At 39.1% G+C, this 23270-nt stretch overlaps 3 pseudogenes; 2 read left to right on the top strand and 1 right to left on the bottom strand.

Annotated features, from left to right (window-relative positions):
* Nucleotides 1–2071: 2071 nt before the first annotated feature.
* LOC116277894 (U2 spliceosomal RNA) lies at nt 2072–2165 on the top strand (annotated as a pseudogene).
* Nucleotides 2166–16941: 14776 nt separating this feature from the next.
* Nucleotides 16942–20391, top strand: LOC102536162 (syntaxin-binding protein 5 pseudogene; annotated as a pseudogene).
* A 1069-nt stretch (nt 20392–21460) lies between these two features.
* Nucleotides 21461–22367, bottom strand: LOC140688538 (ribosomal protein S6 kinase-like 1 pseudogene; annotated as a pseudogene).
* Between the last annotated feature and the right edge of the window lie 903 nt (nt 22368–23270).

The raw sequence follows: 23270 nt of genomic DNA, 5'->3' as shown, positions 1-23270 counted from the left end.
TTCATTGTCACATTCTTTTTTGCTGTGAGCTACCAGAAGATCTTGTATATATTTCTCTGTGCTACCCTGTACAGTCTTGTTTATCTATTCTACATATGCCTGTCAGTATCCACAAATTTCGAGCTCCACAGTCATTCTAATGTGTTTAATGTGTATTCTTTTATTTGCATGTGTTCTTTCAAAATATATAGTTTTATTTTATGGGTGTTTGCTTTTAATTTACATAGATGCTATTGTCCTATAGACCTAATCCTATTTCTTTTTTTTTTCACTCAACACTATGTTTTTAATATCCATCCATTTTGTTAAATGTGCACTTACTCTGTTGCATCTGACTGCTACATGCACCATTTTACTTATCTACTCATCGTGGGGTTGGGCACCTAGATTGCCTCCAGCTCCCTGCTATTACAGTGCTATCATGAATATCTTTACGGCACCTTATATTTGTACCATATGGGATTATAAAAGAATTTCTTTGAGAAATTTACCTAGGAGCAGAATTACTGGGTTATAGAGTATGTGTATTATTCAATCCACAGTACCTCCATTAAAAAATAAATAAATAAACCTAATTACTTCCTCCAAAAAAATTTTTAAAAAGCAATTTATCATTGAAAAAAACTAACATATATACATATATATATATACCCGCTCTCCACAAACTGATCTATAGATCCAATGTAGTTTTAATCAAAATTTAACAACATTTTTTCTAAGAATTTGATCATATAATTCAAAAATATATATGGAAAAGCAAAATGAAAGAAACAAAGTGCCTCTTGGTGATACTTGTTCTACTAGGTGTCAAGACATAAATACTTAATATTTAGGGCACTATGGTATTCATAAATGCACAGACAAATATACTAGTAAGAAAAAAAAAGAAAGACCTCATATAAAGAAGATAGATATATTCAATAAGTAAATAGGAGAGTCAGTTACACATAATGAAATAAATTGAATCCCAACCTCACACACACTAAATTTATTCCAAACAGATAAAAGCTTAAATGTGAAAGACAAGACATTAAAACATTTAAAAGAAAACATGTGATGGTATTTTTATGACCTTGGGGTGAGGAAATATTTCTTACAATAGACATAAAAAATAAAAGCCCTATTCAACTATATTAAAATTTAGAACTTTGTTCATTGAAAGACAGTATTGAGTAAAACCATATAAACCACATAAGATATTTGCAACACACATCATTAATATTATATTCAGAATATGCAAAGAACCCCTACATATCAATCAGAAAAAATTCCCTCCCAAAATGGACAAAAGAACAGATTTCTACTTTCAGTTATATTGTGTCCTAGGTTAATTAGACAAATCATTCCACTGAAAACAACTCTAATGCTAGAATGTGTGTATGTGTGTGTGTGTGTGTGTGTGTGTGTGTGGATATGGATCTATCTGTCTAGATATCTATATAAGTATATGTGATCAGAATATATAAGTAGAATTATCAGGGAAAAATAAAAGAGAAAGAGGGAAGCCAGCTGGGCATTTTGGGGGATGTGGGAGAATTTAAGCTTTGATTCTGAAAGACTTTTGGGCCACTGAGGACAGAAATCAAGACTCACTAGGATGGCTAGGATAACAAAATCAAATAGTACAAAGTGTTTTAAGATTATGGTGTAATTGAAACCCTCTTACATTGCTAATGGAAAGGTAAAATTGTGCAGATTCTTTGGAAAACAGTCTGAAAGTTTCTCAAATGATTAAACCCAGCAGTTTTACTCCTTGGTGTATACCCTAGAGAATGAAAACATTTGCCCGTACTAAAACTTGTACACAAATGTATAGCAGCTTTATTCTTAATACCCAAAAGTTGGAAATAACCCAAATGTCAATCGAGTTATGAATGGATAAACAATCCATGCAATGAAATATTATTCTGCCATAAAATAAATGACTTACTGATACATTTACAGGTTGGATGAACCTTGTAAACATGCTAAGTCAAAGAAGCTAGTCACAAAATTCCATACATTGTATGATTCCATTCATATGAAAATCCACAAAAGGGAAATCCGTAGAGACAGTAAGTAGATTAGTGATATCACCTCTTGGCCTTTTGGCTAAGATCAAGTGTGTTATCTGTTCTTATCAGAAAGTAGATTAGTAATTGCTTATTGGTAGAGAGGAAGATAATGAGGGGATAGGAGGGTGATAGCTGAACAGTACAGGTTTTCTTCTTGGGGTGATGAAAATGTTTTAAAATCAACAGAGCTGATGGTTGCATATATTTGTGAACATACTAAAAATCATCAAACTGTACATTTTAATTATAATAACTATATGGCATGTGAATTATTGCTCAATAAAGCTATTTAAAAAGAAAACCTAAGGATACAGAAAACTTGAAAATAAATAATGGAAAAAGATATAAGATACAAATACAGGAAAAGGAAACATATATAAGTATATCAATTGCTGACAAAATAGAATTTAAGGCAGAAGAGAGAAACAGCATCACTTAATAATGATAAAAGAAGAATCCACTCAGATGATGTAATGATTTTAAATTTCCCATATAGAATAAAAGAGCCTCAGAGCATTTAAGGCAAGGACAGAACTATAAGAAGAAAAAAGACAAATTCATAATTCAAATTCAAAATCACAGATAAATTTTAACTTATTTGTCAATAACTGATAAAATAAGTAGACAGAAAATTAGCAAATATATTGAAAATGTGTACAATATGTAACATGTTTGATATATATAGAACACTATACCCAACAAATGCAGAATACACCTGTTTTTCAAGTACACAGGGCTAATTTGCATATACTGATAACACACTAGCTAACAAAGCACTTCCCAAAAAAACCTCAAAGCTTGAAATCATGCCGTGTATATTCTCTGACCTCAATATCATCAAGATAGCAATAAGTAACTAAAAGATAAATAATTTAAAAAATCTATGTTTGAAAATTAAGATAGGCATTTCCAAATAACACATGCATCAGAGAGATCACAATAGAAATTAATATATATGTATTTCAAACTGAACCATAAAGGAAATAATCACATTAACATTTGTGGAATTCCAACTAATGCAGGGTTCAGAAGAAAATTCAAAGTCTTTAATGCCAAGGAAAGTATTAAAAAGAAAAAAAGGTCTGAAAAACACCTATTTCAAGAAATTAGAGGAAAGTTAGAAAAAGAAATCCAAAGAAAGTAGAAAGAAGGCAATACTAAAAATAAGAGTAAAAATCAATCAAGTATCATGTTTCAGTCGTACATACACATTATGCTGTACACCAGCAACTGACACGTTATAAACTGACTATACTTCAGGTTGTTCATCCTGGTGATAGCTTTCCAGCATCGAATCTGCAGAAATGGAGGTGATTCTGATGCATAGCTTTCCAGCATCAAATCTGCAGAAATGGAACTGATTCTGAGGCACACCAAAGTTGGAAAACCAGCATTCTAGGGCCATCTCTGCAAAGCCAACAACCAGCCAGCTGCTTTCTTTTTAGCCAGAGCTTGGACCAGATGGCTGCTGAATTCTGCGTGCACCTCCGGGTGCTCAGTTTAAGGCTGGGGCCAGCCCTGAATCTGTTATCCAGAAGGCTGCTGGTGGCCAGCCTCACCATGGGGTTGGCATCGCTGGCGGAAGGAAGCCAGGAGGCTAAGGCACCATGAAAGATGCAGATGGGTATGGGGACCACTGTTCTTTCAAATCTGTCACCTTCAAGTTTTTGGAAATGAGCTTCTGAGGAAGTTCCAATGGTTCTATAATAAATGCTCTTCATTGGTAAAAACAAAACAAAACAAAAACAAACAAACAAACCAACCCTCTGGTCCTGGGCAGGCTCTAATTTCCAGTGTATCTATCAGCCAGAGTGAAATTCCTTATAATTCATGAGGCATCCGGCAGAGAAGGACTTTGCCTTAGGAATCAAGAAAAATTAATCCTAGACCAAATGTTGTTTTTTATCCTACCTAACAAAGCTTTCTAGTGAAACCTGAAAGTATCCAAATGCTTCCAAGTGACTTAACTGTATCCCAGAATAAAACTCAATACTATTTACAGGATATAGGGATACAAAAATATTCAGCACTCAACAAGTTAAATTCTACACTGTCTGGTATATGATCAAAATGATCAAGCGTGCAAAGAAGCAAGAAAATAAAATTCATAATGGAGAGAAAAGTCAATCAAGGGAAACTGACTTAGAAATTACACAGATGATAGAATTAGTAGAATAGGACACTAAAACAGTTATTATAATTGAACCTCATATGTTCAAGAAGTGGGAGGAAATATTGAACATGTTAAGCAGGGACATGAAAGATATAAACACAACCTAAATGGAACTAGTAGAGATGAAAATTACAAAGTCCACTGTGAAAAATAGACTAGATGGTATTAATGGCAGATTAAACATTGCAGAAGAAAGTGAACTTAAAGTCACTGCAATAGAAACTTTCTAAAATGAAATATTGAAAAAACAAAGCGAGAGGCAGAAAGAGAGAACCGTAGAAATAAGTGAGCTATAATTAGAATTCTTGAAGGAGTCAGGAAACACACACACTTAGAAAAATAATGGCTATATATAAATATGTATTTTTTGCAAATTTGATGAAAACCAAAATCCCACAATCCGAGAATTTCAGTGACCTCCAAGACCTCAAAGCAGAAGGAGACTAATGAGTCATGCCATAATTTAATTGCTCAAAACCATTAACTGAGAGAAAAATCTTAAAAATAGCTAGCAAGAGGGAGTGGAAGGGATGTTATGAACAAAAGAACAGAGCTAAGAGTGACAGTGAATTTCTTGTTGGGACCAACGTAAGAAAAGGTATCAGAACATCATCTTTAAAACATTAAGAGAAGAAGAAGAAACCGAACCTAAAAATCTTTATGCAGTGAAAACACCCTTCCTAAATAAAAGAAAAAAGTAAAGACTTCTGCTTATACAAAGCTAGAGGAACTCACCACCAGCACACACGCATTATAGGATGTGTTAAGGGAAGCCCTGTAGGCAGAAGGGAAAACTAGATTTAACACGAGGGAAAAAATAAAGAAGATTGGAAATGAAAACTGGATAAATAGAAACACTTGTTATTACCGGAATCACTTTCAGATATGGTGGACTGTTTAAAGCAAACATAAAAACAATAAAAAAAAAAAACCATAAAAACAATATACCATAAAAATAATAACAATATATTACAAGGTTAAGCATACATAAAAGTTTTATATATATATAAAAAAGTGTATATTTTATGTATATATATATATATGTGTGTGTATATATATATATATATGCCAAAAACAGTTTGAAGTTCACCAGGGAAGATATAGAATTACACGACTGAAATATTCTTATGCTAAGCATGGCATAATGTCACTGGAAAAAAGACTACTATAAGTGGAAGAAATCCTAAAGATAAACTTCTAAACAACCAGTAAGATCACAAAGAGTTATAGCTAATAAGACCCAAAAGAGATAAAATAGAATTGAAGAAAATACTCAGTGATTTCAAAAGAAGGCAGAAGAGAAAAAAAGGAGAACAAAAAATATTTAGGCCACATAGGAAAAAAACTAGCAATATGGTACTTAAACTGTGCTGTTAAACCCGATCATATCAATAATCACTATAAACAAAAATAGTCTAAACATCCTGATACAGAGTGAGAGAATGTTAGTGGAACACAAAGCAAGACGAAACTATAGGTTCCCTATAAGAAACCTTTAAATATAAAGTCACAAATAGGTTAAAAGTAAAAGTATGGATAAAAATATACCATGTTAAAAGTAGTCATTATCAAATAAAAGTAATCATTTTATTATATTAACCCCATAATGGTGCCAATTCATTAGGGGGAAAAAACCAATTTTAAGTATTTACTCATTTAATTAAAAAATACCTCAAAATACTGGAAGCAAAAACTGACACAGCTGCAAAGAGAAATATGCAAATCTATGCAAAGACGTGTATACAGTATTCTATAGTCATTTTATATTTAATAGCCAAGAACTAGGAAGAACCCAAAACTTTGTCAGCTGGTGAGCAGATAAACAAATTGGAGTATATTGATACAATGGAAAATTACTAATTAATAAAAAGAATGAACTATGACAACATACCACCACATGGGTGAATTTCAAAATAGTTATTCTGAGCAAATTGATTCAGACTAGAAAGAGAACCTACTGTGTGATTCCATTTATGTAAGAGTCTACAAAGTTCAAACTAACCCAAAGTGAGGGATAACAGGTGCGAGGCCATCTTGGTGTGGAGCGGAGTGGTGAGGAGAGATGAAGACAGAAAGGAGAGATTACAAGGGGCAGCTGAAAACGTTTATGTGCGAGGCGTAATTTCTTATCTTGATTGTGGTTATGGTTTCATGCATATACAGATATGTTAAAAAAAATCAGCAGTTTAAACAGATATAGAGTTTCTCTTATGCAATTAAATACTGTGATTGAAATTTACTGTTAATGTGGCTAAAATTAGTTGCCATAAGTAGCTATCCTGTGTTCTACGGAACACAAAATATTTTGTTTATCTTCAGTCTTACAACAGTCTTGTGAAGTAATCTGATTTATTTTTCATGTACTTTAAAATAGAAATAATTATCCTATTTTAAATTTTATTTAAAATAAGATGAATGCTCTACAGCAGCGCTATCCAATATAATAGCCACATTTGGCTTTTTAAAATTTAAATTAACTAAAGTTTTAAGAAAATTAAGAAACTGTGTTCTCCATCACGTTAGTCTTATTTTAGGTGGTTAATGGCCAGTTATGGCTGGTGGTGGTGGCTACCACCCTGTATGGTGCAGATACGGAACATTTCCATCATCTCAGAAGGTTATATTGTGCAGTGGGTGAAGTTTATTATATAATTTAAAGTATGGGGAACACAAGTGCTAGTTGAGCTCTGCCTTAAGACAATGTCTATGTGAGACACTTCACTCAAGCCACCTTATTTTTTCCATTAGTAAATTCATAGAATTGATCCTTGATAAGGTGTCTTTCTGTTCCTAGGACCTGTGATTCTAGGAGGTCTCCGTGCATTATTGGGAAGATATCTGTGTGTAATTTGGGACACCAACATGTGCCTCTCACCTCATCTGTTGTGAACATCTACCACTTCTTTCACACCAGCACGGGCGGATAGGTGAATAACTTCACTGCACCTTCCTGGTTCATCCAAGCCATCACCCATCCTCAGATTTGCACAAGTAGGCATGTTTTGTGTGTCTCTGTCAGTGACGTATATCCAGGATCTGGAATGCTACCTGGAACTTAGCAAACATGTAACATTTAACTAGTGCCTAGGAATTTGAAATTGAGAATCAAGGGAGATGTTTTCAGGCCACTTTATGTAAAGATTTCTGCTCTAAATCTATAAATGAATATAGAGATGCGTTTGTGGGAAAATATAAAGTTGTGCCTTTGAAAAATTATCTCCAACCAGCCGACTGCAGGGTACATAGCACGATCTATGCAAATAAAGGCTGAAACAGTACGAATGCTCAAACCCTTCTTTCAGAGGTCAGGTAATTGCAGGCCACAGAGACTAAGTAACTCCCGGTGGGTTGATTTGATGTAAAGATGAGTTTAAAACTTCAGAGCAATTAACAGTAGAAGGAGCTCCTATTAGACATTGTTTTCTTAGTGTGATGAACTTGGGCGAGTCATCTCACCTTCCTGTGTCTCAGTTTCGTCATCTATAAAATGAAGGATCTAGGTTCCAATTTCTGTGCCACCAGCACAAGCCTAGCCACCATCCAAGTCTAGCCAGCTATGAAAAGCTGTTCACCACGGTTCAGTTTCAGACCTCTGTTCAGGATTCCTCTCAGTGCCACTTCTTGGCATGAGAATATATCTCATTAGGTTACAATCAAATCTTGTTTTTAACCAAAAGCTGCATTACCTAGCTTGATCACCCTTCGTATTCACTAGACTTGGCTCTGAGTGACTTTTGGCTATTTCCAAAAATTGAATCCATCTGCAAGAAATGAAGATTTACCATTATTGAGGTCTTTATAAAAAAAGATACTACAAAGAAAAAGGCTTTGAAGAAAATTCCAAAAGAAGAGTTCAGTGTTCTGAGCTGCAGCAACATCATTAAAAATAACTGTATTATTGCCCAAGGAATAACAACTATTTGAGTGGATAAGTTCTGATAGGACAAAAAAATAGTGACATAGCATATTTCATTCACAAAAATATTAAAAAAAAAGTGCCAGGTAGCCTTGTTTGGGCAGAGGTCCAGAGGAGGAGGAGGGGAAACATTTTATATTGAAGAGTCAAAGAGGGTTGAATGGAAAAGATAAAATCTGTCTAGACTTTGAAGAGTGGACAGACTATTAGCATCCATTATCACTTGAATTTTTTTTTTTAAATGGCCTTATCTAAAAGCATTCGTTAGTAATACTAGTCAGGTTTCACTTAGAAAAGAGTTAAATTCGGTAGGATTAGAACCAAAGGAAGTTAACCTTTGCCTTGGCATTGGTCTCAAAGAACCAAGATCAGGAGCCACAGTCAGAGCAGACTGACATGGGTAGAACACCAAAGGGATGGTCCTCACTCTGTCTCCCGAGCGACGTGTCCAATTCTCTTGCCTGCAAAGGCCAGCGTTTCCTTAAGGAAGTAACATCTCGCCCACCAAGTATGCCAACAAGCAACATTAATGAGAAACAAGCAGGGTCTACTTTTCCTGCCAACAAGGCAAGAGAGGACTCCGAAGAGCCAGACACATCTTCTTTTACCTTAAATAGTGATTTGGTCCTTTATCCCTGTTTACCCACCCTAATTTAGAGTTTTTGCTTTTGTTTTTCCCTAGAAAGAGGCTATGGAACAGGACTGTCAATTCTGACTTTTATAACGTGACAGAAGGATAGCTATTCAATGACAAGGTTATCAGGACACTTAGAAACGCAGAGATGAGTTAAACAAAAGGAGGCTGGAGATAATGAAAATGATCTTTCCACACTGAGAAGTGTCACTCAAGTGAACTCTGCTTCCTCTTTCTGTGTCTCAGAGAGCAGGGATGGGAGTGTCAGTAAACTGGTGTGCTTCACGTATGCAAATCTCTCAGTGTTCTAAAGGTCATCTGCAATTCACATGGCGTGGCATTTGCCTTCCAGGACACTTAAAGAAATAATTTAATTAACTTTTCCAAAGAAACATAATCAGACTTAATTGGATTTTATGCCGATCAAAATATTTGAATCTACAGTCTGGATAACTGAAAAATAATTCGTACAAAGAATTTGAGAGTTGATGTCAGTAAATTAAGGTTGAGAAGTACTTGACAAGGAAATCAGAACTTAACCTAGAAGAGTTCGCCCTCCGTAAGAATTCAGTTGAGCACGTGGGTAGTATTTTTTTCTTGGTCCCTTTTCCCCAAAACTCTTAATCTGTAGAAAATATGTCAAAAGTGAGTCAATAACAAAGCTTGCCTCTGAAACAGGAAGCCCAACAACAAATACTGTCCAGCTGTCATTGTTTAATTTGTAGTTTACTTATGAGCAATTGAATCTCATTAGTTCAGCCAAATTATGTTTCACTGCAATGAGAAGCCAAAAAAAAAAAATAATTTAAACTGTTTTTTCCCCCCCTTGCACTTCAGACTTCAGTGATATGGAAAAACACTGAGCTTTCAAGAAAACAAAAAATGTCTTTAACCAAGAAAAGTACCCCAGGAATAATAACTACATCTTGTTGACCTAGAAGATAGGGGGAAAAAAAAATTAACATTTTAGTCAGATCTTTATCATCCAGAAAGGTACTTACTTAGAGACTGCTTGTCCCCATGTAGAAAACAAACAAGGATATTTCTAAAAGTTTTGTGTGTTTGGCAGAAAATTGCAAGGCACATTATATCTTTCATAACATTTGTCTTGCTAAATGACTAAGAATTTTCATCAATATTAACAAAACTACTATAAATTGAGTAAGATAATGTGTTAAATTATGGAGTCTCTTTTTTTTTAAGTGTTATAGAACACCATGTTTCTACAGATGAGAAAACTGAGACAAAAAATAAGCAGTTTTCTCAAGGTTACCCGGCTAGTGAAAGGAGTTACACTGCTGTCTTAGTAAATTGCAATAGAATTCAAATAGGCTTTGAATGAAAAAAAAAAAGAGGAATATATTATTATATTATGAACCTGAGCAGTCCAATGGTAAATGTATTCTCAGCATGCCAAAGATATTATTGAGATCCAATCTTTTTCCTTAGTCCATTTGCCTAAAAATGAAGATCACAAATCCATTACTGCAGCAAAGGAAGAAACTTCATTAGGAAGAAGGGAGAACACATTGTCAACGCTGTCATGCAAACAGGACTTCTTTCTTAATGGCTGTAGTAAAATCATGAGTATGACTCACGGTGATCCTGAGTGGGTTCGAAGCCCAATCTGAACCCACCGTTGTAGAAAGGAAATGAAACACCCTGATTGGTCAGATCCAAGTCAAACGCTAACATGGTATGAATGAGACAGCGGTGATAGGGGTGAGAGAGCGATTAGGATGGTTCCATCCAAATATAGACATAGTTTCAGAAAGGAAAGGTCAGAAAGAAGTTGAGTGATTTGTTACAGACTATACATAATTATGCATTGTCTGCACAGTGGATACAGGGGAATGCCTCATTCTACAATTAACTTACATTCATTTCACTCTACATACTTGGGTAAATGTCTAGACCAAGATCTATTTCCTATCCATCTATCTATCTATCTTTCTATCTATCTATCTACATCTTTGTATCTCAGCAACTTGGTTTCTGCTATCCTAGGGAAACGTAATCTTTGGCCTAAATGCAAAGCCAAAACTAAGTAAATCCAATGCTTCTGAATAGCTAATGTCCCAAATTCTAGTGATTGGTTATTTAAGCATTTTTTAATAGAAGATTTCACTATGTGAGGTTTTTTAACTTATACTTTAGCTTTTCAGTCAAATTGCCAAGTGAATTATCCCCCACCTTATACACCGGCAACATGCATGTATACCTCAAAGGCTAGTCTTCTGGATCCAAAGACACATAATCAAGGGTGGACAAAATATCTGCATTAGCAGCATTCTATCCTAAATTGTGGCAATAGCTTTAAATCGTGATGTTATTTTTGTTTGTTTCTTTGTTTTGTTTTGGTACCAAAACTCTCTTCTGTATCTAAACTTCTCTCTCTCATGAGCACAAATGCCTTTTGCTAAATTATATGTGGTCTCTCTGCTGTCCTCAGAACAGAAGCCAAAGTCCCCAGTCTAGCATTTAAGACCCTTTATAATCTGGACCTGATACACATTTCCTAATTTTTTTAAACTAACATTTCTGTGCACCATTAGTTGTAAACATTTAGGAAGCCTAGCATTTGTAGATCTTGCTAAAAATTGAGAATTCCAGGCTTCAACTGCTCCAGATTCTAATTCAGGAGGTTTAATGTGGCCTGAAAATCTCTATTTTTAAGGAGCAGTTTTGTTAGTCAGGATGGGCTATGTTCCACTGCAATAACAAGCAAACCTCCTAAATTTCAGGAGTCTTGATCAATCAAAGTTGACTTTCCTCTTGACAAAATATACAGCGTAGGTCAGCTAGAGGCACGTCCCCAGGACCATGGCAGAAATAGTACCATTCACCTTAAATGATGGAGAGAGAAATGCGTTAAACTGCTCACTAGCTCTTAAACCTTCCATTCTGAAGTGACACTCATCTCTTTGGTTTATACTTCATTGGACAAACAATCTCTGTGGCCACATTTAAACTCAAAGTGGTAGGAACTATTTGGTGAATGGTATTTCTGCAGTTATTCTGAGGACTTCATTTTGGGACATAAGTGTTGTATTGTTTATTCTGAGCAAGTTTGTCCATTAAAGATTTCAAAACCTGCCTTTAGTTTTCCTCTGTACATTTGGCTATCCATTCCTGATGCTGAATGTGTCTTCCCTGCTTCCAAGTGCAACAGAAGTTCCAACTATAAGTTTACTTTCTGGAACTAAGAAGTCAAAAGACATTTTCTGCTCAATAATATGTTTGCTTATATTGTATTTTTTTAATACTCAACTTATTCAAAAATCATTAAATCTATAAAATGCAATGTAATCTTATTTTTAAGTAAAAAATATCTCTCAGGAAGCAAATCAGGGCAAAAGAAATATCAAGGAAATTAACTTTATCTGCTCAGCAGAATGCAACTACCAGCAGATTATTTTCTGAACATTTCTCTATAAATCAGTTGTTTGAAAATCTTTTATATTTTCCCATTGGGACAATATTATAGTGATTGAGATTTCGGAGAGAGTATTGCCAATGCCTAATTAACTCAGGCTGTATGTTGAAAAGGAAACAATGTAAAATAAAATAGTATAAAATGAAATGCAACACCTTGACAATGCTAGTAATTTAATAGAACAAAAAACTGCTAAAATCCTAACCAGTTTGAACTTCATAACTAAATGCAGGCATGAAGCCCTTTAGCTACAACCTGATCTGCGGGCTGTTTTACATATTCTCAAGCCACGTAACCCTGATGGTTTTAGAAAAAGGACGTATGTCCTAAAAGAACATGCTCAGCTCTGTCCACTGATTCCTCAGGGCCTGCGGATTCACGCATTTCCTTCCTTTGCTTTTCCCTCTGTGCAAATCAGGAATTGCACCTGTGCTGGAGCTTCTTCTCTGTGTTATTCATTTTATGTTCACTTTTGCTTATTTATGTTTGATTAAACATCACAATATTCATAATAATAAGGTACATTTTTCTATCAGGAGGTTTATAGTTTTCACCCCCAAAAGATGAAATAGAGTTTTTAAAAGCAAAACAGAATTTTCTTCATTTACTTGTGCTTCACAAGGTCAGTCATTGCTGTCAGCTTATCCTTCCAGGTCATTTCTAGGCACACGAGATATATGCATATTTCTATGCATTATAAATATATATGTGTGTGTGTGGATGTGTGTATATATATATTTAACAAACCGTCAGTCATACTAAGCATATTTTCCCTGAATTCTTTATTAAATTTTGTAAAATATCACTGATACTTCCATGGCTCCACATGTATGCATCTGCTACATTCTTTTTTAATGTCTGCATAACTAAATGGCATGTGGTATGTCTGTACTATTATTTATTTAACACAGAGCCTATCAATGGCTTCATTCTTTGTGATTTCAAAAGTGTAAAGAGCAACTCTGGACATACATCCTTGTGCACTTGTGTGGTATAGCCTGCAGACGGAATTCCAGAGATGGGAAGACTAAATTTTAAGCTTAGGTAGATAGAGCCAAACTACCAGTAACTGCAAACATTCCGGCTGCAGTCATCAGGTTGTTGTTTGCCACATCCAGTCCTGATTTTGGCAATGCTCGATTTTCCACAAGGCAAATTTTGCAAGGCAAAAAAATGTTATCTTACTAATTTATTTTGCATATCTCTGATTATTATTGGGATCAAATGTCTTGTTATATGCTTTTCATCATTTATAAATCTTTTATGACTTGCCTTATACCCTTCACATATTTTTTAAAGGATACTTTACCTTTTCTCACTTCTTTTAGGTTTCTGGTTATTTATATTTGCCTTTCATATACTATACATTTCTAATGAAACAAATCTGTTTATTTGTTGCCATCATAAAGTCACAGTTCCTTAGTGCTCCTTACGGTACATGTGAAGCTGTGAAGCTTCATCTCCTTTGATGATTTTTCTCTGACATTTGTTCATACATTCATCACATATGTCATGCCTTAGGGGAAAAATGATTAAAGTAACATCATCTCAGGTGTCTTCATGGAACTGACAGTCTGTAACATGAGACAGCAAGGAAATATAGATTATTGTTGTTACAGAGCGTGAAAGGTGCTGTGATTGGAGTAAATATACTTTGCTTCCAAAACATGTGGAAGCGAAGCTTAATCTCAGTAAGTCAGTGTGTGTTTATGGAAAAGCTGAGCTCAAGGGTGTTGCAGATTTCCACAGATTCAGTCTTTGACAGTGTCTGAAGGCCTTAATGCTGCATTTTTCACACCTTAACATTGAATGTCCCCTCAGTCAATTTATACTTGAAAAACAACGAAAGTTTACATGATATGGGTCACACTGGCAACAAGAATTTGGTGAACAATATAGACTTTTAGATGTTTTCTTTTTTCTTCCATGTCTGTATTTTACCGTTCCTGCCCAGTACAAAACAATGCAAGTGACTGTGATGTTTGTATGATGTTTTAAAATTTCTTCTGTTTTCTTTTGTGCTAAGTTCCATGCTAGAACAGCATTCACACTTGTGCTTACTTTTTACTTTTGTTCACGCTTGTGTTTGTCTACTGCAGTTGGGCTTTTGTGCCCAGTTACATTGACAGGACTTTTCCATCAACAAGGTCACGTTTTTATGAACACACAACATGTGTGTGATACAAACTTGTCATGTTAAGAACTCAGTCATAACAATTAACCTTTTTTATTGCGGTAAGCAACACTTAATATCAAGTCTGTTTGGGAGTATATTTTGTTATACAGCAGCTCTCTAGAACTTTTCACTCTTGCTTTAATGAAACACTATATCCATTGGTCAGTAAGTCCTAATTTCCCCATACCCCTAGCTTCTCACAACTACCATTCTACTTTTTGCTTCTATGAATTTGACTACTTTAGATAGCTCATGTAAGTAGAATCATGCAGTATTTGCCCTTCTGTGACTTGCTTGCATCACTTAGCATAATATCCTCAAGGTTTATCCTTGTTGTAGACTATGACAGAGTGTCTTTCTTTTTTAAAGCTGATTTCCACTGTATATACATACCTCATTTTGTTTATCCATTCACCCTTCAATAGATATATGGAGTATTTCCACTTTTGGGCTATTAGGCATAATGTTGTAATGAACACAAGTGTGCGCTTATCTCTTTGAGATCCTGATTTCCCTTCCTTTGGATAATACCCAGGAGTGGAACTGCTGGGTCATATGGTAGTTCTGTTTTCAGTCTCTTGGGAAACCCCCATACTGTTTTCCACAGTGGCTGCACCGCTCTACATTCTCCCATCAGTAGCAAGTGTTCCAGTTCCTCCACATGCTCACCGATATTTTTTTGATAATGGCCATCCTAACAGGTATGAGATCTCATCATGGTTTTAATTTGCAATTTTCTGATAATTAGTGATGTTCAGCATGTTTTTATATAGCCATAGGCCATTAGTTTGTCTTTTTTGCAGAAAAAGTCTATCCATGTCCTTTGTCAATTTCTTAATTGAACTGTAGTTATTGAATTGTAGAAGTTCTTTATAAATTTTGGTCTTTGACCCTATGTCAGATATATGATTTGCAAATACTTTCTCCCATTCTGTAGATTGCCTTTCCACTGTGTCACCTTCTCATTTCACATAAGCTTTTTGGCCTGTAGAATACCACTTGTCTATTTTTATTTTTCTTGCCTGTGCTTTTGGTATCGTGGCAAAGAAATAATTATCAAGACTAATGTCAAGAAGCTTCACCCCTAAGTTTTCTTCTAGGAGAGTTATAGTCTGCGTCTTATTTTTAAGTATTTAATCCTTGTTGAGTTGGTTTTTGTGTGTAGTGTAAGTGAAGGGCCCAATTTTATTCTTTTATGTATGGATATCCAGCTGTCCCAACACTGTTGAAGAGACTCTCCTTTCCCCACTGTGTATGTGTGGTGCCTTTCTCAAAGATCATTTGGCCATATATGGGTTGGTTTCTTTCTGGATCCTTGGTTCTGTTCCATCTGTTGATATTTCTGTCTTTATGCTGAAACCATGCTGTTTTGACTGATGTAGTTGTGTAACACATTTTAAAATCCGAAAATGTGAGGCCTACAGCTTTGTTTTTCTTAAGACTGTTTTGGCTATTTAGATTCTTGGTAGTTCCATATGAATTTTGAGATTGGTTTTCTATTTCTACAAAAAATGCCATTAGAATTTTGATATGGTTTGCATCGACTCTATTTATTTGGGTAGCATGAAAATTTTAATAATAGTTTTATAAACACAGGCTGTCTTTCCATTCTTGTGTGTTTTTCAAAGTTTCTTTCTACAGTGTTAAGTAGTTTTCAGGAAGCATGTTTTTGCTTTTTTGGTTAAGTTTATTCCTAAGAATAATATTCTTTTTGATGCTGTTGTAAGGTGGTTGTTAATTATTTTACTTTCTAGATTGTTTACTGTCAGCATATAGAAATGCAACTGACTTTTGTGTGTTGATTTAATATCCTGCAACTTTGCTGAATTTGTTTATTAGTTTAACAGTTTTTCAAAGCAATCCTTAGGAAAAATCACAGCCGGGTTTTGTTTGTTTGTTGCTAACATTGACAAGCTAACGCTAAAAGTCATATTAAAATACGTAGGACTCAGAATAGTCCAAACAATCTTGAAAAAGTAAAACAAAGTTGGATGAGTCATACTTATTAATTTAAAACATATTTCAAAGCTACAGCAATCAACATAGTGTGCACCTGGCACAGGGATGGACATACAGCTTAATTCAATAGAATTGAGAGACCATTTATAGAAACTTGATTTGGGGAAATCAGATGGGAATTGAATAGCTCTATTTCTTAATAAAACTCTCAATTTTAAGATACTTAAATCCACATGCAGTTACAAGAATGTCTTTTGACCATATTCTAATTGGACGATTAGTGTTTTTTACTGTTGAATTTTGAGGTTTTATGTATTCTAAATAGAGTGCTTTTCTCCACTATGTGATTTCCAAATCTTTCTTACATTCTGTAAGTCATCTTTTCATCTTCTTAATAGGGTATTTGGCACAGCAAAAGGTTTAAATTTTGATGAAGTCCCCTTTATCAATGTTTTCTTTTATGGATCCTGCTTTGGCATAAAGACAAAGGTTTTTGTTTTTGTTTTGTTTGTTTGTTTGCCTAGATCCTGAATATGTTCCTTTGTTTTTCTAAGAGTTTAATAGTTGGCGGGGGTGGGAGGGTCGCGGCGCGCATGCTGGGCAGCCTGGCTCCGCGGAGGCCCAGCGGCCGCCGCTGCTGCTCCGAGCGGCGTCGCTGCCAAGCGCCCAGGCGCCCTGTCAGGCGAGAGGGAGCGGCCCGGCGCGAGCGCGGGCGGGCGGCGGCGGCGGCGGCGGCGGCGGCGCCTGAGGAAGGCAGCGCCGGCTCTGGAGGAGCGAGGGCGGGCCAGTGCGGCGGAGAGCGCGGGGCCCCACCTGGGCGCCCTGCGGGCGGTGCCCGGCGGGCAGCGGCAGGCGAGGCCGAGCGGCGGCCGCGGACGGACAGCCGGCGCCCCCTGGGAGGAGGAGGAGCAGGAGCGGGAGGAAGCGCCGAGGGGCCGCGGGGCTCCGGGCGGGCGAGGAGCGGCGGGGCCGCGGGCCACGGACGCGGCGGCGAGCCGGGGCGGCGGCGCGGCGCGGGGTCAGCCCGCCGCCGGGTGAGGCCGGGCGGAGCGGGCTGCGGGCGCCGCCGCTACTGCTGGGCCGCCGGGGCGCGGAGCGAGGCGGCGGCTGAAGCGGCGGCACAGCAGCCGCGACGAGCCGGCGGCCTCGGAGGAGGAGGGGTCGCCGCCGGGGCTCTGGTGGCCGCGGCGCTGTCGTCGTCGCAGGACTTCCTGTTCGGATTACCTGTTGCTTCTCCCCAGCTGCCTCCTTGCCTCCCATTGCCACCCTCTCCCACTCCTCCCCGCCTGGGTTCTTGCCCCTGCCCCGCCCGGGGCGCGCCCCTTACCGGCCCTCCAGGGCTGGGGGGAGCCCCGCCGAGACCAGGAGGACATTGAACATCAGGAAGGTGCCGGACGGCCTGGCCACCGGCTCGTCGTCAGCCTCGCAGCAGCAGCAGGAGCAACAGCAGCAGCAGGAGCAGCAGCACCACCCGCCTGGGAACCGGGAGCCCGAGATGCAGGAAGCGCTCCAGTCCCAGCACTTTCAGCTCTGCAAGGCTGTTCGCCATGGATTTCCCTATCGACCCTGACCCCTGACCTTTGACCCTGTGCAGAAGATCGTGGCATGGAGAACTTAGACTGGGGCTTTAAGGCTCTTTGGTCGTCCAAGAGTAGAATGTTACTGCCAACGTAACAGTGGCCCGGCAGTAATCCAGCTCCGGTTCCTGATTAACGAGTGCCTTGTGAGTGCCTTGGCTGATGACATCTTACATTTGTGGAATTTACGTCAAAAGAGACCTGCCATACGACATTCGCTTAAGTTTTGCAGAGAAAGTGTTACATTTTGCAGCCTGCCTTTTCAGAGTAAATGGCTCTATGTGGGCACCGAAGGAGGTAAGATACATACTGCGGAGGTAGATTCCTTCACACTCTCAGGCTACGTCATCGAGTGGAATAAAGCCATTGAACTGTCATCTAAATCTCACCCAGAACCTGTCGTCCATATAAGTGATAATCCAACGGATGAAGGAAAGCTTTTGATTGGCTCTGAGTCTGGAACAGTGGTTCTATGGGACCTCAAATCAAAGAAAGCTGACTATAGATACACATACGATGAGGCTATCCGCTCTGTAGCCTGGCATCATGAAGGAAAACAATTTGTTTGCAGTCATTCAGATGGCACCTTGACTAAATGGAATGTGAGATCCCCCACTAAGCCGTACAGACAATAACTCCACGTGGAAAACAGTTAAAGGATGGGAAGAAGCCAGAACCATGCAAACCTATCCTCAAGGTGGAATTCAAAACGACTAGCTTTGGGGAACCTTCTATTATTTTATCAGGTTTGTCATATGATACTGTAGGAAGAAGACCTTGCTTAACAGTTGTGCGGGGGGAAAGTACTGCAGTGCTAGAAGTGGACTATTCAGTTGTTGGTTTTCTAACACTCTGTGAAGCACCATACCCAAATGATTTTCCAGAACCGTATGCTGCGGTTGTTCTACTAGGAAAGGATTTAGTACTTAAGAGATCTTGCATAAAATGGATATCCTATATTTGAAAATCCATACCCTTTGGGTATACATAAATCCCCTGGTACGTGTTGTGAATATTTTGCTGATTGTCCTGTGGAACTTATTCCCGCACTTTATTCTGTTGGAGCCAGACAGAAACGTCAAGGTTACAGCAAAAAGGAATGGCCCATTAATGGAGGTAGTTGGGGCTTGGGTGCTCAAAGTTACTCAGAAATAATTATTACAGGGCATGCTGATGGGTCAATTAAGTTCTGGGATGCTTCTGCAATAACTTTACAAGTATTATATAAACTAAGATGTCTGAACTATTTGAAAAGTCAAGAAATAAAGATGACAAGCCAAACACAGACATTGTATATGAAGATCCGTATGCCATTCAGAGCATCTCTTGGTGTCCAGGAAGTAGGATGCTGTGCATAGCTGGAGTTTCAGCTCACGTCATTATAGCTTCAGCAAACAAGGAGTGATTACAGAAGTCATTCCAATGCTTGAAGTTCGATTGTTATGTGAGATAAATGATGTGGAATCCACAGAGGGTGAACAGGCTCCACCTTTGCCAACACTGGTGGGGAGTGCCAATCCTCAGCCCATCCCTCCTCAGTCTCACCCTTCTACCAGTTGCAGTTCATCCAATGGACTTCACGATAATGTCCCTTGTTTAAAAGTTAAAAATTCGCCACTTACACAGTCTCCAGGTTGTCACACAGAATTAGTTGGTGTGGGTGGATGGAGAACCACCACAGCAAATAGCCAGCCTGGCAGTTAATTCTTCCTATGGATTGGTAGTTTTTGGTAATCGTAATGGCCTTGCAATTGTTGACTGCCTCCAGAAAGCAGTACTTCTCAACCTGGGCGCTGTTGAATCATATGGCTCCAGTGATCCTTATCGGAGAGAGCCCCAATCTCCTCGACAAGCTCAACAACCTTCAGGAGCAGGTCTGTGCAATGTTAGCGAAGGGGCTGTAGTCCCAGAAGATTGCTGCAAATCTCCGACTTCTGCCAAGATGTTGAGGAAGTTAAGCCTGCCTACTGACCTAAAGCCTGACTTAGATATAAAAGATAATTCCTTCAGTCAGCCCAGAGTTCAAGTGTAACCAGCATTGATAAAGAATCCTGAGAAGCAATCTCTTCTCTTCATTTCTGTGCAACTTCTACTGGAAAGGCAGATTCATCTCCGTCACCATGTTTGTGGGCTGGTACAACATTGGGAACAGTGCTTGTCATGGCGCTGAACCTTCCCCCGGAGGACAGCAAAGGCTTCTTCAGCCAGTAATCATGTCTCCAAGTGGTACTGTATTGAGGTTAAAAGAGGCGATCCTGAGAATGGCATTCCTGGATTCCACAGGCTGCTTAGTGCCACCTGCATGTGAGCCCTGGAGAGAACACAATGTTCCTGAAGGAAAGGATGAAAAGGAGAAACAAAAAATGAAGACGTGTCTCTGTGTCCCCCTCCTCAGCAAATAGTGAAAACCAGTATGCAGTGATATGTTCTGAAAAGCTACCAAAAGGGAAAGTGGGGGAGGGATAAATTAGGAGTTCGGGATCAGCAGACATCAACCACTATATATGAAATAGATCAACAACAAGGTCCTCATGTAGAGCACAGGGAACTACACTCAATATCTTGTAATAGCCTATAATGCAGAAGAATGTGAATATGTGCGTATAACTGAATCACTATGCTGCACACCAGAAACTAACACAACATTGCAAGTCAACCAAACTTCAGTAAAAATAAATAAATATATTTAAACAATACCCTTAAAAACAAAAGAAAGACCGGGCCTTATGTATATCAGGTAAGTACTGCTGTGGGGAAGGTGGAAGGCAGTTCTGAATACCCACTCTCAGCTTTTTAAAAATGAAATCTCTTTTTAAAAAATAAAACCCACTGAGTTCTTGGGACAATTAAAGCTTTGGTGAAATACATTATCCTTTCTTTTAAAATGCCCAAAATATCAAAGGCCAGGAGGAATCTCTCCTTGAGCAAACAAATCCAAAATGTTCAAATAGGTTCTCAATCACCAAGGCCCTCAGGAGCCGGGCATGTGAGCCAATGCAGGATGGAGAGGGGCAGATGGAGGGCTGGTGCCCCATTAAAGCCCACAGCCCCTCCTCTGCTCCCACTGACACTCAGGTATGTGAGCCAGCATTTCCAGATCTTCTGATTTTCCAGCAGAAGCAGAATATCTGGACTTCTCCATGAAACCTGCCAACTTTTAAATGCTGATAACTAATAATAATTTTTTTTAAAAACCCTGTGTTTGAGCCAAAAAAGTAAGAAGTTACTTGGCTGGCCTCTTTCTTCCCCATCCCTGACTTAAGGCCCAGCTCCTGGATGAAGCTCAGCAAATAGGCAGTGTTGTCTCCCAAGGCCCCCTAAGAGCAGATCCTGGCAGCCCAGCCAGCTGTCTAATGAGTTCCTGACCCATCCACCTCGCTTTTCCCTGCCACCCCCTAACCCTGCCAGTATCTCTTCAGTCTGGAGAGTCCCCCCTAGCCCCTCTAACCCTCACAATGGGGCATCTCTTGGGGCACAAGGCTTCCCAAGCGGACCCTTGCTCCTCCCGGGTCTGGGCTGCTGCAGGCAAGCACTGTCATCCCGCCGCCTGGATCTGCCTGGGCAGAGCTCTGTAGTGGAACACGGTGACATCCACCCAGGCCTAGTTTTAGGGACCTGGGCCCAGTGGCCCTAACATCTCTCCTAATCTGGGGAGACTTGTGTTCCTGGCTTGGGAGTGAGACAGGCAAGGAAGTGGGATTTCAGGAGGAAGGTGGAGTGGGTAAATTGAGTGCCCAAGAAAGTGTAAAAAAGGAAAGAGAAGACAGAACGGTTGGGCTTGGCCTGAAGTTGCACTTCCCAAGCACACAGGCCTCAGAATACGGGATTCCAAAAATGTTTTGCACATGACTGTCCTGGGGTGAAACAAATCCAAATTCGGGGGATTCTGTCCTAGACTTCCCTCTTGGAGATTCGCTGTGTACATTTGCATCCGAAAACCGTAAAGATTCCTTCTGGATGACTCCGACCACCCTGCAGCCCCTCAGCTGCTCCTGGGCTGAACTCAGTTGCGGATGGGCGGGAGCCCCAGGCTGCTGAAACCCGTGCCAGGACTGGCTCCACTGCCCAGCGTCCTCTGCAGGTGGCAATTAAAGATCTCCTCCGCCCGCCGCAGGTACTTGGTAATTTTCAGCTTTGCAGCCTCGCGTCTCTCCTTGTTGGGATGGACGTGCACGCCTCGGAGCAGAACGTCCATGCCGTTCTGGTAGTGATTGAAAGCTGCCTCGTAGCCCTGACTGACATCGCGTCCAGGGCCAGCCGGATCTGCGTGGCTGCGTCCACCAGGTAGTCGCGTTTGGTCACATCAGGCTCCCCCGGAGCTACCTGGCTGTGAATCTGTTCCAGGTACATTCGGGCCTGGCAACGTGCTTCTGAGCAGGACTGGGCTCCAGGCAAGGGCCAGGGCCAGGGCCGGGGGAACCCTCGCAGGCTACCAGGCTCATGGCTGCCCTGCGGCTGGGACCTGCCCGAGCCAGGAGTTTGGTCCGCGTGGCCAGACCTAGCCCTGCCGCCACCGCCCCTTCGCCCCCGTGGGGGACCTCGCGCTGCCTGCGGCTGCTCTCGGCCCTCCAGCCCCAAAATATGCCTCTTGAAAGTAGAAATAAGCAGTGGAGAAAGCTATTAACATGGCAAATGAAATTATCTTAGGTAAATATTATCAGATTCCATGTAAACACTAGCCTGTAATGTCAAAGGGAGGAAATCAGTGGTCTCCTGTTGCTCCCTAACTTCAATACACGATTCTCTGATACATTTTCAAAAGCACAGAATACTGCTTCTGAAATAAATATTCCCGGTGAAAACTGTGAAAGTTGAATTATTTCTATGGTATTATCTATTTATTTATATAAACAACTCATCAGGATATTATTATAAAGTTAAGATCAAGAAAAAACTACAATAAAATTGTAAATGATTTTAGCTTGTTTGAATTAATGCAAAAATATTGAAGAGCAAGGATAACTTATTTAATAGCAAACATTGGAATGAAATAAGATATGCTAAGGTGTATTAGTACCTCAAATTTAAACTTTCAGAAATTGTGGGTTTTATCAGACACTGACCACAGATTTCACATTCTACCTCTAATGATACATACATTACATCTTTTCCCCTTGGACTAAAAGAACATTTAGTCTATTATGATGCTTTTTATCATATTTTCTGTCATTAATACTTTAATTTTCTTCTGACCTTTAGCTACTAAAATGGATATTAATTATAACTAATCATACCCCATGAACCAGATGCGCTCTTGTTGCAGCAAAGTCTATCAAAGCTCAGTGTTACAGCTCACTGTGACAGCAACCTAGATCCGGGCAAGAGACCAAGCAGCACTCAGAGAG

This window comes from Vicugna pacos, chromosome 22 (genome assembly GCF_048564905.1).
Source record: "Vicugna pacos chromosome 22, VicPac4, whole genome shotgun sequence".
In the NCBI taxonomy this organism is placed as follows: Eukaryota; Metazoa; Chordata; class Mammalia; order Artiodactyla; family Camelidae; genus Vicugna; species Vicugna pacos.
Note: the sequence above shows the minus strand (reverse complement) of the source record. Positions and strands in the feature narration are given on the sequence as shown.